At 40.3% G+C, this 13,897-nt stretch overlaps 1 long non-coding RNA gene and 2 other non-coding genes across 3 annotated transcripts; all 3 read right to left on the bottom strand.

Annotated features, from left to right (window-relative positions):
- Positions 1-2,526: 2,526 nt before the first annotated feature.
- LOC125487172 lies at positions 2,527-11,214 on the bottom strand. The gene is made up of 3 exons (XR_007265693.1): positions 10,719-11,214; positions 2,732-2,858; positions 2,527-2,639 (listed from the first exon to the last, which is right to left on the bottom strand). It is a non-coding gene; the product is annotated as an uncharacterized LOC125487172 (long non-coding RNA).
- A 632-nt stretch (positions 11,215-11,846) lies between these two features.
- Positions 11,847-11,919, bottom strand: trnar-ccu. The gene has a single exon. It is a non-coding gene; the product is annotated as a tRNA-Arg (tRNA).
- A 651-nt stretch (positions 11,920-12,570) lies between these two features.
- Positions 12,571-12,643, bottom strand: trnar-ccu. The gene has a single exon. It is a non-coding gene; the product is annotated as a tRNA-Arg (tRNA).
- Positions 12,644-13,897: the final 1,254 nt, after the last annotated feature.

Raw genomic sequence — 13,897 nt, 5'->3', positions numbered from 1 at the left:
GATGTCAAATTCCACAGTAGAACAGCCAAGTGAAAGTCCCGATGGTATTAGTATGTATGTTTAGGCTTCCCCTAGAAAATGAATATTACATTCTTGCTTGGGTTCTTCCAACTCAAGTATGCCTCTTGGAGGGTCAATCAACTGAGCTGCAACAGGGAGGTTCATGAACATCCCTGGAGCATGTAATGTCCTGCCTGACCATGTCAGAACCCTCCTTTTACATGAAGTAGAGCAAGCGAAAAGGTGGACTGAAAACAAATATCAAATTAGTAGCTATGTGGAAAATAATTTGAAATGAAGCATATTTATTAGGTTTTTAAAAAGACAAATCAAACAAAAAAGTGGGTAATGATTAGAGCATCTTTTGCAAATATATATATATTTGTCTTCAGAGGTAAGAAACATTAATGCTTACAATCAAATTCCACCCCCACCATCACTTGTTTTGCCTTCAACATCAGCACTAAGCATTCCCACAGGAGGAATAATACAGATCAGAAGTAGTATGTCTTTAAAATGCAGTATTACAGAACAGCTCCACCTAATCAGCCATCAACAAGCTTTATTGAGCCAACCTATCTTGTGCTGGCAACAGAGACCCACGAGACTGGAGGTTTGTGCAACTGTCCAACGGTACCAAAGGCTGATGGGTATGTGAATGGATGAACATATGCCAGGGGAGCCGTGCAGTATTGCTCTCAGGGATTCAAAGGTGTGAACGAAAGGCAACTCAAGATCATTTGTAAATTCTGGTCCAGTCTATGCCAGCTGAAGAAAAGTCTTGTGCTATAGACTTACACACATTGGAAACCTTTCCGAGGCGGATATGTTTAATTTTGGATTCTTCCAGGCATGGCCGCAAATGTAGATTTTCATTCTTTCAGTCCATGTGAATAGGAACCCACATCCCAGAAATAAAAGATCATATTCTAAGTCAACATGTACCCACCCCATTAACTATTTGAATCAGTCACATGCTGCAAACACAAATGATTTTGTGAACTATTACGAGAAGGTGCAACATCACAGGCCGTCCCACCACGTACTGTATACACATCTAATCATCTTATTACTACAATTAAACTGTTACAAATAAAGACACCTACAATCCCTCATTTTAGAAGAATGAAGGGAGAACAAATTGAGGTATTTAAGATTTATAAAAGGTATAGATAAAATAGACGTGAAGCAGATGCTTCCTTTTCTAGGGCATTCTAGAACAAGGGCTCATAGTCTTAGGATAAGGGGTAGCAAATTTAAAACAGAGTCAGGAGAAACTGCTTCTCCTAAAGGTTGTTACTCTGTGGAATTCGCTACCCCAAAATGCAGTGGATGTTGGGATAGTGAGCAAATTTGAGGAGGAGTTAAATTTTTAATTGGTAATGGGTTGAAGGTTTATGGGGAGAAAGCAGGAAAATGGGGGTGAGGAGCACATCAGCCATGATCAAATGGCTGAGCAGACTTCAATAGGCCGAATGGTCTAATTCTGCCCCTACATCTTATCTTATGATACAACCTGATAGACTGCATATAATTTGCTCAACAAGCTGTATTTATATATAGTCTTTACACTAGTAAATCAAGACTCACAGGACTGTTAGCAAAAAAAGAGTGACACTCAAGATGATATCAAAACAGATAACCAAAAGCTTGGTCAAACAGATAGGTTTTTAATGAGCTTAACAGAATAGAGAGAGGCAAGAGGCTGAGGGATTTAGATAGGAAATTCCAGAGTTTAGCAGGTAGGCAGATGGATACATAGTTACTAAAGAAAACTGGGCAACTTTGGTTGAAAATTCTTCAGATTGGCCCAGTGCATGTAATATCGGCAGGAGAAAAGGCCTCTGCCCCTACAACATTGTTGCAACAAAGTTCCATTTCAGTACTGAGAAGGTATGTACCAAAACTGATAACCAATACAAACCAGCAAAGGGAGAGGCACCAGACTTAGGCAGATCAGCTCACCAGACCTGGACTGGGCATGGGTGGCGGGGAGACAGAGCTTCCACAGGAATCAGCCAGGTACTCTTGCTCCTGGTTCCCACATAGTGCATATGAAGATTGTGATTTGAATAGGGTGATTCACAGTCAAAAGGCTGCTCTTGTTAACCCAGTAACCCTTCTTGAATCCTGGGTTCTGATATTTCTACTTTGTTTTTCTTGGATTCCAACCAACACTAACTTTCACATTTCAAAATGGCTCTTTTGGCCGGTTCACAGTGCCAATCACGTTTCACAATGAGTTAATGCATTTTGACAAGATAGGTCGTGGCAGTAGGGCGAAAATCTCAAGATACAGAAATGAATTACTGAAAAAACGTAAACAGCAAGTTTGCACTGAATAAAGAAAGGGCCATTAACAATATGTATGACATCCAATGCCCCATAAAGTACATGAACTACACCAAATATTAATTATTGACCCTTGAAATAAAATGGTGTTTATAAAACTTCATAAGTCTATTATAAAAAAACGACAACTGTAAAAGCAACCGCAACAAATCAAATGTCTCTTCGTACCTCACGAAAAAGAAAACATCTGATGGAACAGATTTAAAAACTGTAGCTGTGCAGGCTCAGAACAGCAGCAGGAAACCAGCCACGCAAGAACATGTGAGCTTCCGAACTTAGACAAGCACCTGGGACATTTTCCAAACAAAAATCGTACATTTTAGACACAACTGGGTTGGTCCAAGCTACATTCAATCTGACATCACCCAAAACAAATTACCTTCTTTTTTCTTGAATGCTTCATCATAAGCCATGACTGGAATATGAATTTAAAATACTGTTTGACTGGGTAAACATTTGGAAAACCAGGTGCTTCGGCCAGTTGCAGATCTCATCTGCATATAATCCTGCAGTATACAAGAGAGAAAAAGAAAAATCTTATATATTTTAATATACCATTTTTCACAGGACAGATATATCAGGAAGAATGAGATGGGCTGGAGTTTTTCCCTGGGGGTGCAGGGTGACCTGGTGCAAGTTAAACAATAAAAATGTTTGTTGAGTAGACAGAGAGATGCTGTGAAGAAATCCAAAAATATGGCTCATAAATACATGGTGGTTATTAAAAATTGCAAGTAAGAATTCAGAAATGTTCTGATCTACAGAATGTTGAGAATGTGGAATTTATCACATCAAGTAATTAATAATATATCATGGATACCTTTATGGGAATTCTGGACTTGTCGAGATGATTAAAAAAGGAATGCAAGGTCTTATAGAAAGGTTGAGGAGGATATGTAGATAGGATGCAGGAGGTGATGAAAGGGTAGGAGAAGGCATGAATTCATATCGGCACCAGCACAGACATGATGGGCCAAGTGGCCACTTTCTGTGCCAAAAAACTTTGTGATTAACTGCACATAATCATCTCCTCTAGCCCACACAGATCTCTGCTTGTGTCATGTTTTTAAACATGGCAACAGGCAGCACAATTAAACCTGCGGTTTTGAATTCAATAAATTCTATTAAGTCTAAACCTAAAACGCATAAATCAAAAAGGACACGGGTAGCAGTAACATGGGAACACTACCTGCAGCAAGTTCCTCTCTAAATCACACACCAGGACTTGGATAGATCACCATTCCTTCACAGTTGAGTCAAAATCCAGGAACTCCCTTCCTAACAGCATTGTGGATGTACCTACGCTAAAAAGCCTACAATGGTTTAAGAAGACAACTCCCCACCAGCTTCTCAAGAACAATTAGAGATGGGCAATATATGCTGGCCTAGTTAGAAACACCCATATGCCACGAAGATAAAAAAAAACTGGCAATAATCATTGATTTTTTGTTATTCCCTCATGAATGCACTGCTTCTCTGACCAGGCCACCATTTTGTTTCCCTTTGAGAAGGTGGTGGTGAGCTACCTTCTTGCACTATTGCAGTTCATGTGGTGTAGATACATCCACTGTGTTGACAGAAAGGCACCTCCAGGATTTTGAGCCATTGACAGTAAAGCAAACTGTGATATAGTTCAAGTCAGAAATGGTTTGCATCATTAATACCATTCTTTAATCAACTCAGTCAGAGGCCCACATACAGCAAAAGAAAACGTGAACCTTCCCCAACCTCCTAATGCGCAGATTATATTGTCTCAACAGCAGTTCACCCACTGAGGAAAGTCAGACATGAATGTCATCGCTGGGATCTCGCAACTCAAGCAATTACATTTAAAAGACATTCACAGCTGAAACTTGCAGCCAGGACAATTAATGAAAACTTCTGATGGAGGACAAAATCTGAAACCAAAATCTATATTTGTCTGCTAGATGTGGTTTGACCTTGTTGATCATTGTAAGCAAGTTGTGTTTCTGAGATTTTCCGATGCAAGAACATATGCTGAATGTTTGACAATCTTGCAGGTTGAACAGGGGAACCCTGCATTTTTTTTTAAAAATAGTATAGACAATATTTGTCCATTCAGTCTTTATACTCTCATCCCTTTCCCCAGTTCCTTCCCTCTGATATCATTACTCCATGTTTAAAAGCTAAACATAAAGTAGTGAACCCCATCTACGTGCATATTAAGAAGCCACAGTATCACTAAAGAGGAGCAGGGAATTCTACCAGTGTGCACACTAACATTCCTTCCCAAAACCACATCATAATGTGTGTAACAGGCGTGGTTCAAAAGGTAGCACTTTCACTTCTGTATCACATGGGTCCTGGTTCAAGTTCCACTCCAGGACTTAAGCATAAATATAAGTGGATATGAACATTTCCCTTAGTGCTATTTTGTAGACGTGTAGGGGTGTTATTACTGTGACAGCATTTATCCATTTGACATCACGAAAGGATTCCCTGTTCATTACCACATTGCTACCAGTGTGACATTCCTGTATGAAAATTGGCTGCCATGATTCCTACATGACAACTGCAACTATACATCGATTAGCTCAGTTGGCTCAATGGCTGGCATTGCAATGCAATGTGATGCCATTAGCATGGGTTCAATTCCTGCACTGGCTGAGGTTATTATGAAGCACCTTCCTTCTCAACCTCTCCCCTTGACCAAGGCGTTGAGACTCTCAGGTTAAACCACCACCAGTTGTTTCTCTAATGAGAGCACAACCCTATGATCTAGTAAGATTATGGAAACTTTACCTTCATATAACTTGGCTGCAATGCACTTTGAGACATCTGGTGGTCATGTAAAGCATTATGTAAATACAAATCTTCCTCGATTTCTTTTTCTAGTACGATGCTGCATTCAAAATTTCACTTTCACCTACAAAATAAGCCACAGCACTTCAAAAGCAATCCACTGCTTGTGAAGTATTCCCAATCCATGATATGGCACTAGATGTACGCAAGTACTTTTTTAATGTGGTTCTTCCATTAAGCAGCAGTGTGCATCAGTTACAAAACAAAATACTAAAGACACCCTGAAGCTCTCATTGAAATGTGGCAGATTTGATATTAACGACTCAGGAGAGATTGCTACCAATTACTTAAAATGGAAACAACATGTCCATCAAGCTGTTCTGAGACCAAGAACCTTAGTAGGAAGGCAGTGCAGAAGCAGCGAAGGAAGTACATCCTGCACTCAGGATCCCACTACAACATGGATGTCGTACCCTAATTGTAGGATGGCAGTCACATCAAGACCCAAGGAAGATATTCATAGCCCTGAGCAGACATCTTCATTGAATCGATGGAAAAGATGCACTGCAATAACTCACCAAAGTTGCTTCAACAGCACTTTTAAAACGCACAATTTCTACCAACTAAAGAACAAGTGCATTAGGTACATGGGACCAGCACCTGCAAACTTCCCTTCAAGGCCATGTATCATCTTGATTTGGAATTACATTATCATTCCTTCACTGTTGTTGGATCAAAATCCTGGGACTACCTTCCTACCGGAACTGTGGATGTACATATATGACACAGACTACAGCTGTACATGAAGGTACCTCATGACCACCTTCTCAACAGTGACCAGGAATGAGCAATAAATGTTCGTCTGGCCAACAATGCCCACAAACTGAACAACTTTTTTTTTTTTGAAAAGTCAGGTGTTTCCTGCAGGCTGCTGTGTTTGAAGTATTTCAATTTAAAGTACAAACAGCATTTGTTTAAATTACTAAAAACCAGCAAAAATGTGACAATAACTATTGGATTGCCATAAAACGTACCTGACTCAATAATTAGGAGAGGAAACTTGCCGTCTTTAACCAATCTGGCCTATATGAGACTCCAGGACCAAAGTGTCTCCAGTCAACATGGTTGACTCAAACTGCTCTGTGAAGTTGCCCATGCAAGCTGTCCTAACAAACCATTACAACAAATAGTGATTTCAGAAGGCAGCTCATTAATATCTTCTCAGGCCACTAGGAATGGGCAACAGATAGCATTGCCAGTGACTGACATGTCCTATGAATTAATTTTCTCTTTGAAGACAACACCTATCCTAATTTTAATTTTTTCCAAGCAATAACTTTCTTGGAGTGTTAACTGTAAGGAATAATTTCAGAGTAAAACTGTAAAATGTCTGAATTGTTATTTGGTTTGGGATTGCCCATTATAAATATCTATGAGTCATTCTGATTTCAAAAGAAAGGATAAAAATGTGAGCCTGACAATGTGTTCTGCAGTCCTAGATTTCCATCATATTATACTGATCTGGTATAGATTCATTTTAACTTTTATTTTCACCTAATTTTCTTCCCCTGGGCAATTTTCTCCCCTCCTATAAAAGGGCCTTGATTTCTCATTGCATTAGATTTTTGCAAGTCCTCGCCAATATTTAGGGAACATCATAAATCTAGACATTTGGCAGGTTCCCTACTGTCTGATTCTTGGGATGAGGGGATTGTCCTGAGGTGTGATAGAGCAGACTGCGTCTACATTTCCCAGAGTTTCAATGAATGCAAGGTGATCACCAAAGCACGTAGCATTCTCAAAGGGCTTGGCAGGGAAATGTTGGGAAGATTGGGAACAAACTGTATGCTCACAGAATAAATTGTTGACCATTTTGCAGTGACTGAAAAGGAATTTGTTCACTTGAGAGGATTTAGAAACTCTGGAATTTTTTAATCACAGACAGCTGTGGATCCTCAGTCGAGTACATTCAAGATAAAGATTTATGGATGCTATGAGCATCCAGGAATATGGGGCTAGTGCAGGAAAGTGGGCTGATGAAATAGATCAGCCACAAAGAGTGAAGGGCAGAACAGGCCCCAGGGGCAGAATGGTTGAGTCCTGTTCGTTATTTTCCTATCACAAAGGAACCTTTTTGAGGAGGATGAACAATGGTGAGAGGCACAGAAACGGAAAGCACTTAAGAAATTCAGCAGGTCTGGCAGCTTCTGTGGAGACAGAAACAAAGTTAACTTTTCCAGTTCTATATAGTCTTGTTCAGAACAGGAGTCTTAAAAAATGGCTCTGCACTTGGGAAACAGTGTCCCACAAATTTGAGTTTTTGTGGATGTAACCAAAAGGATTGGTACAGGTTGGCTACATGGACTGTAGTAAAGCCTTTGACAAGGTTCCACATGGCAGACTAATAAGTAAAGCTAGATCACATGGGATTCAGGGAGAGCATGCCAACTGGATACAAATTGGCTCGACAGTAGGAGACACACGGCGGTGGTGGTGGTGTTTTTCGGACTGGAGGCCGGTGACCAGTGGTGCTCCACAGGGATTGGCGCTGGTCCACTTTTGGTTGTCATTTATATAAACGATTTGGACGAGAATTTTAAGAGGCATGATTAGTAAGTATGCTGATGACATCAAAATTGGTGATATAGTCAACAGTGACGGCTATCTAAGATTACAAAGGAATCTTGACCAATTGCGCCAATGGGCTGAGGTGTGGCAGATGGAGTTTAATTTGGATAAATACAAGGCACTGCATTTTGTTGAAACAACCAAGGGCAGGACTTATACAGTTAATGGTAGGGCCCTGGGTACTGTTGTTGAACATAGAGACCTACGCATTAAGGTACATAGTTCTTTGCAAGTTGCAACACAGGTTGACAGGGTGGTTAAGATGGTGTTTAGCATGCTTGCCTTCATCGCTTAGTCTAGGAGTATAGGAGCTAAGACATCATGTTGAGGTTGTACAGGATATTGGTAAGGCCACTTTTGGAGTACCAGGTACAGTTCTGATTGCCCTGCTAGAGGAAGGATTTTATGAAACTGGAGAGAGTTCAGAAAAGATTTACCAGGATATTGCTGGAACTGGAAGGCTTGAATTATAGGGAGAGATTGGATAGGCTGGGACTTTTTTTTACTGGAGTGTAGGAGGTTGAGGGATGATCTTACAGAGGTTTATAAAATCATGAGGGGTATTAATAAGGTGAACAGAAAAGGTATTTTCCATAGGTTGAGGGAGGTCAAAACCAGGAGGCATATTTTTAAGCGGAGGAGAGAAAGATTTAAAGGGACCTGAGAGGAAATATTTTCCACAGAGGTATTGGTATGTGGAATGAACTGCCAGAGGAGTGGTAAATACAGGTACAATTACAACATTTAAAAGACATTTGGATGGGTACATGAATTGGAAAGGTTTAGAGGGCTATGGGCCAAACACAGGCAAGTGGAACTAGTTCAGTTTGAGAAATCTGATCGGCAGAGACAAGTTGGACCGAAGGGTCTGTTTCCTTGCTGTAGGACTCAATAGGAGGCATATTGCACTCAAAACATGAATTCTGTTTTGCTCATCACAGCTGCCACCAGAGCTGCTGAGTTTCTCCTATATTTTATCATAAAGTCGTAACGGTTTACAACATAGAAAAAGGCCGTTTGGCCCATTATGTCTGACTCAGTCAAGGAGCATCTACCTATTCTAATCTCATTTTCCAGCACTTGGCTGATAAGCTTTGTATGCTATGGTCTTTGTTTTTATTTCCACACTCCAGCATCCACAGAACTTTACTTTTATAATGATAAAAGGAGAGCCACATGAAGCAGAAAGACCAGAAAACGACATTTGGACCAAGCAGCCTCTGTGCTGTACATTCAATATGATATCATAATGGCCCTTGTATTTCGAGTAGGCACTATGAGTGACTGAACAAAACAAACAATAGTGCCTTGAGCACCAGTGAGCACAGATCAAAATTGGTCTGCACGGATCAAGTACTTGCTGATAAACTGCATAATGTTTTGGGAATTCAGAAAATGTTTTTTTCATCCAGCACTATCAAAGCTGAAACGCAAGAAAACTAACTTTAAGAAATGAAACAATAATTGATACAGCATGAGAAAGGATGCTGATTGGTTGGTCAGTAGCTGGCATGGAGATGCAACAGGAACTGCCAACTGTCAATCTTAGTAAATTGACTAAATTCAAACTATTATTTAAGGAAAATTAATTCAAATTTCTGATGAAAAGTTCCAACTTTGTAATTTTTTAGGCAATGCTTAGGTCCTGTAATTAAAAATAAATTGCTTGACATTATTTGATATCTACAATTTAAACATGGATATAGAGACTGGGAAAAGTTGCAAAAATTACTTACAAGGGTATCAGAACTGAGAGGTTATATTAAATAGATAGGGGCTCTTTCCTGCAGAAGAGATGAAAGCAGGGTGAGCGGAGAAAGGTCTTGAGGTTATGAAAAAATTCAATATACGTGGATAAGATGGTTCCAGATGAAAGGGAATCCAATACCAAGCAGGTCCTTAAAAAAAAATTAAGAATGCTACAGAAAATTCTTCACCAATAGAGTACTCAGAATGTGTGAAATGGATTTATGAACCATCTCACAACCCATCAAGCCAAAGCAAAAGCAAGTCATTGAAAAACAGGAGAGTGTGGGACTTGGCTAAAAGGACTGGTGGAGGGAAATGATGCGTGATAAACATGCTGGAGAAAAGAAGGACATGATGATGTGGTGAGGAGGAACAGGCAGAGGTTAATATAGACACAAATATTTCAGGCCAGTTTATCCAAATGACCTGATTCTGTGCTGAAAACTCTTAAATAATACCCTCTTACACAAAATAAAAAATACCAGAGAAACTCAGTAAGTCTGAACAAAAGACTGGGTCACTGGACTCGAATGTTAACTCTCTTTCTCTCCATATGTGCTGTCAGACCTGCTGAGTCTCACCAGAAATTTCTGTTTTTGTTTCAGACTTCCAGCATCCTCAATTGTGTGATTTATTCTATCGTCTAATTAAGGTAATGCCCTCTGTTGCGTCACAATTGTCACCAAGTTTCCCCAATATAGATCTACATAATAATCAAAATTGCCTCTCAATGATAGTCTCCTATCTCTTCCTCATCCATGGATTAATTTCGGATTTCAAAGAAGAATGTAATTCGGAAAACAAACTACATTTTTTTTTAAAAATGAACAAAATTTAAAATAACTTACTGCTTACAGAACAAATACTAACATTATAAAAGTTAAATTTCATGCTGCTATACTTGACTTTAGATTTGCCCAGAGATTGTCACTTCTCCCTAGACAGCTCTACCTTCCCGCCCTTTCTCAATCTTTGCGCCCAGCTTCCCCCACCCTCCGACGCTCATCCGCCCGAAACCTCCCATCAGCAGCCGCCCACCGACCGCGCTCTCCTCGGCCGCAGCATCCAGGAAACATCGCTGCTTTGTCCGTTAAGGTTGGCCGCCTACCGGATACCGTTCCTCCCGCCGCTTCCCAGGGGACCTGAACCGATTTTTCGGGGTTTAACTGTTTTAACGGTTCGGGAGACGCCCGCAAACCCACGCTCTGTCAGACTGAGGCTCTCACCGTAAAGACACCAACTGAGGCCGCCATCCCTCGCCAAGGGCCGCCATCTTGGCCAGACAGAAGCGGGCAGGCGGAAATAAACGAGCACAGAGCATATCGATCCATGTTTCCCCGGGGGGGCGGTGAGAACTATTCACAATGACCTCCAAGTCTTTGTGCAACTTTCTACAACTTAATCATTCTGGAAGGAGAGATGAAGTAAGCAACTTGGAAAAGCCACGTGACAGCACAAATCATACATTTTCCACAGAAATACAGCTCCAATTTCTAGATTTTAGCATCATGCCTTCTTCTTGTCATATCCGTCTTTTCCAACAGTTTAGCTCCCCATCCGAATGTCACCACTTGCAGTATCACTACTACAGCATTATCACGACATGAGTATGAAAAGAAAACTCAAATAACGAATTGCTTTCGCCTTGGACTGTTCATCACGTAAACAACGCAACTCGTTGCCTTGTACTCACTAGTCTTCTTCTAACATGGGTTGTAAAAATGGATACCGTCTGGACAAGACACTAAGTCAAAGTGACATAGAGGATCCCAGGCTGCAGCTGGAAACTGAACAGTCCAGATGCTCATATTTCACAAATGACACGTTCTCAAGTATTAGTTTGTTACCCGCAACAATGCAAATGACATTTTGTTTTCACAAATATGCATAGTGCACCTATGGGCAAGTAATTCCTCATCAGATAACACAAGTGATAAAATTAAGAAATAATCAATGTTAATGTATGTGTATGTTTCTAACTCGAACAAAACGCCAATAATAACTGTAATTACGTCATGTTTCCTACAGGAGGCAGAAGGATAAGGTAAAAGTTACACGGTTTCAACATAGACATCCTTTTCCATTGTCCTAACAATAAATCTGACGGTAATAATTTTAGAAAATAAGTTCCGACGAAATCAGTATAAAAATCATAACATTTTCTATGAATTTAATCATAAAAGTGGATACATTTCATTAAACATTTTAAATTCAAAAATGAAATGAGAAAAAAATCCGAATTAATATCAACAAAAAGATTTGAAAACAAAATACGTACATCAAAATTCTAAAGAAATGTAATGAGGAACAAATATTCTAAAAGTTGTTTCATGGGAAGTAAAGTAAATTTAATACACCCCAGATGGGACTCGAACCCACAATCCCTGGCTTAGGAGGCCAGTGCCTTATCCATTAGGCCACTGGGGCTGCATGTTTTAAGGAGGAATTGCAGCATTTAAATACTTCGCTCGAGATGGTGTTTCTGATTTTTATACTGTAATTGATTTTTCCCCTTCCATCTCATGCGCATTTTAAATGCTAAATTGCTGGCTGCTTGATGAATTGATCTCGCCTTCGAGCAGACAGGAAAAAGGAATACTATGTAGCTACTCGAAGCTATTTTGCACAGCAGTGTAAAGATATTTGCAGTAAGTGGGGATAGTGAAAGTGGAGTTGAAAACCGAAAGAACTGCGGATGCTGTAAATCAGAAACAAAAAGAAAACATTGCTGGAACAGCTCAGCAGGTCTGGCAGCGCCTGTGAAGAGAAATCAAAGTTAACCTTTCTCATCCAGTAATCATTTTGTTTCTGAGTAAGTGGAGATGTTGAGTAAAACTGCAATGAGAACAAATCAACTGAATCTTGGTGGGCACTCAGCCCATCGTGGCTGTGCTGTCTCTGAAAGCTTTATCCAGTGTGATGTATATCCAAGTCCTTTAATTGCCTTGTTCAAGTTTCTATTGAGCCATCCTTTGCTGTGATCTCAGCGAAGGCACAGGGATTTTGACAGAGTAGTTGAGAAGTGAACGTCAGAAACGTCCAAAATCCCTGCAGAGAAATAGGCTTATAAAAATCGGACACCCCAGATGGGACTCGAACCCACAATCCCTGGCTTAGGAGGCCAGTGCCTTATCCATTAGGCCACTGGGGCCCCAGCAAATCAGCTGGTTGTTGCCTATCTAAGGGCAAGAACGACTTTTCTATTGGTTGTGTTGATATCAATTTTATGTTTGTACTCTGCCAATATTGCCAGCTGACCCACAATTCACATATGATATTCATAATAAAGTAAATGGAAATTATTTAAAGATTGGTCTTCCAAGATTGTAAATCATGGAGCTGTGGTTATGCATATGGTATACCTGCCTTTATTATGGAATTCCTGAGGAACTTATCAGCCATGATTGAATGGCGGAGCAGACTCGGTGGGCCGAGTGGCCTAATTTCTGCTCCTGTGTCTTATGGTCATATGGTCTTTATTAGTAGAGGTAAAAACTGCTGAAGCTGTAAATCAGAAACACAAACACAGGTCTGGCAGTATCTGTGGAGAGAAATCAGAGTTAACATTTCGGGTCGAGTGACCCTTCTTCAGATCCCTTCCCGAAGTTCCTAGGAAGGGTCACTGGATCTAAAATGTTAACTTTGATTTCTCTCCACAGATGCAGCCAGACCTGTCGAGCTTTCCAGCAATTTCTGTTTGTGTTTATTAGTCAAGGCATTGAATACAATTACTGGGAGGTTATGATGGAGCTGCATATGATGTTAGTTAGGCCACAGCTGAATTACTTGGAGAACCCAGATTGCGGATGGGACAAAAATAGATGGGAGGGAAACTATGAACAATAACGCAAAGAGTTTACAGGGGAGATAGACAGGTTGAATGAATGGGCAAAAACTTGGCAGACGGAATATAATGTGGGAAAATGTGAGATTATGCAATTTGGCAGGAAGAATAGAGCAGTTGAACATTATTTTAATGGAGAAAGTCTGAAGATAATTACAGCACAGAGGGATTTGCCTGTTTTTAAAAGACAAAAACAGAAATTGCTGGACAAACTCAGCAGATCTGCCAGCATCTGTGGGAAGAAAGAAAAGTTAATATTTTGAGTCTGGTGACTCTGGTAGCTAGGAAAACTGGCATTTATGCTGAAGCCAAATCGGGGACAAAGGAGGTGGTGAAAAGATAGGTGGAGACAGAGCCCAGAGATAGAGATATGAAAGGGGCCGGTAAACAAGGAGATAATGGATAGCAGGCCAAGACAGATAACAAGCTGAATAAGAGATAATAAGAGCTAAGAGTGAGAAAATGGGTTACTGAAAACAAAAAATGCTGGAAATCACAGCGGGTCAGGCAGCATCCATGGAGACAAAGCAAGCTAATGTTTTCAGTTTAGATGACTCTTCA

This window comes from Rhincodon typus, chromosome 37, assembly GCF_021869965.1.
Source record: "Rhincodon typus isolate 14 chromosome 37, sRhiTyp1.1, whole genome shotgun sequence".
Lineage (NCBI taxonomy): Eukaryota > Metazoa > Chordata > Chondrichthyes > Orectolobiformes > Rhincodontidae > Rhincodon > Rhincodon typus.
This window is presented reverse-complemented; position numbering and strand designations above follow the sequence as displayed.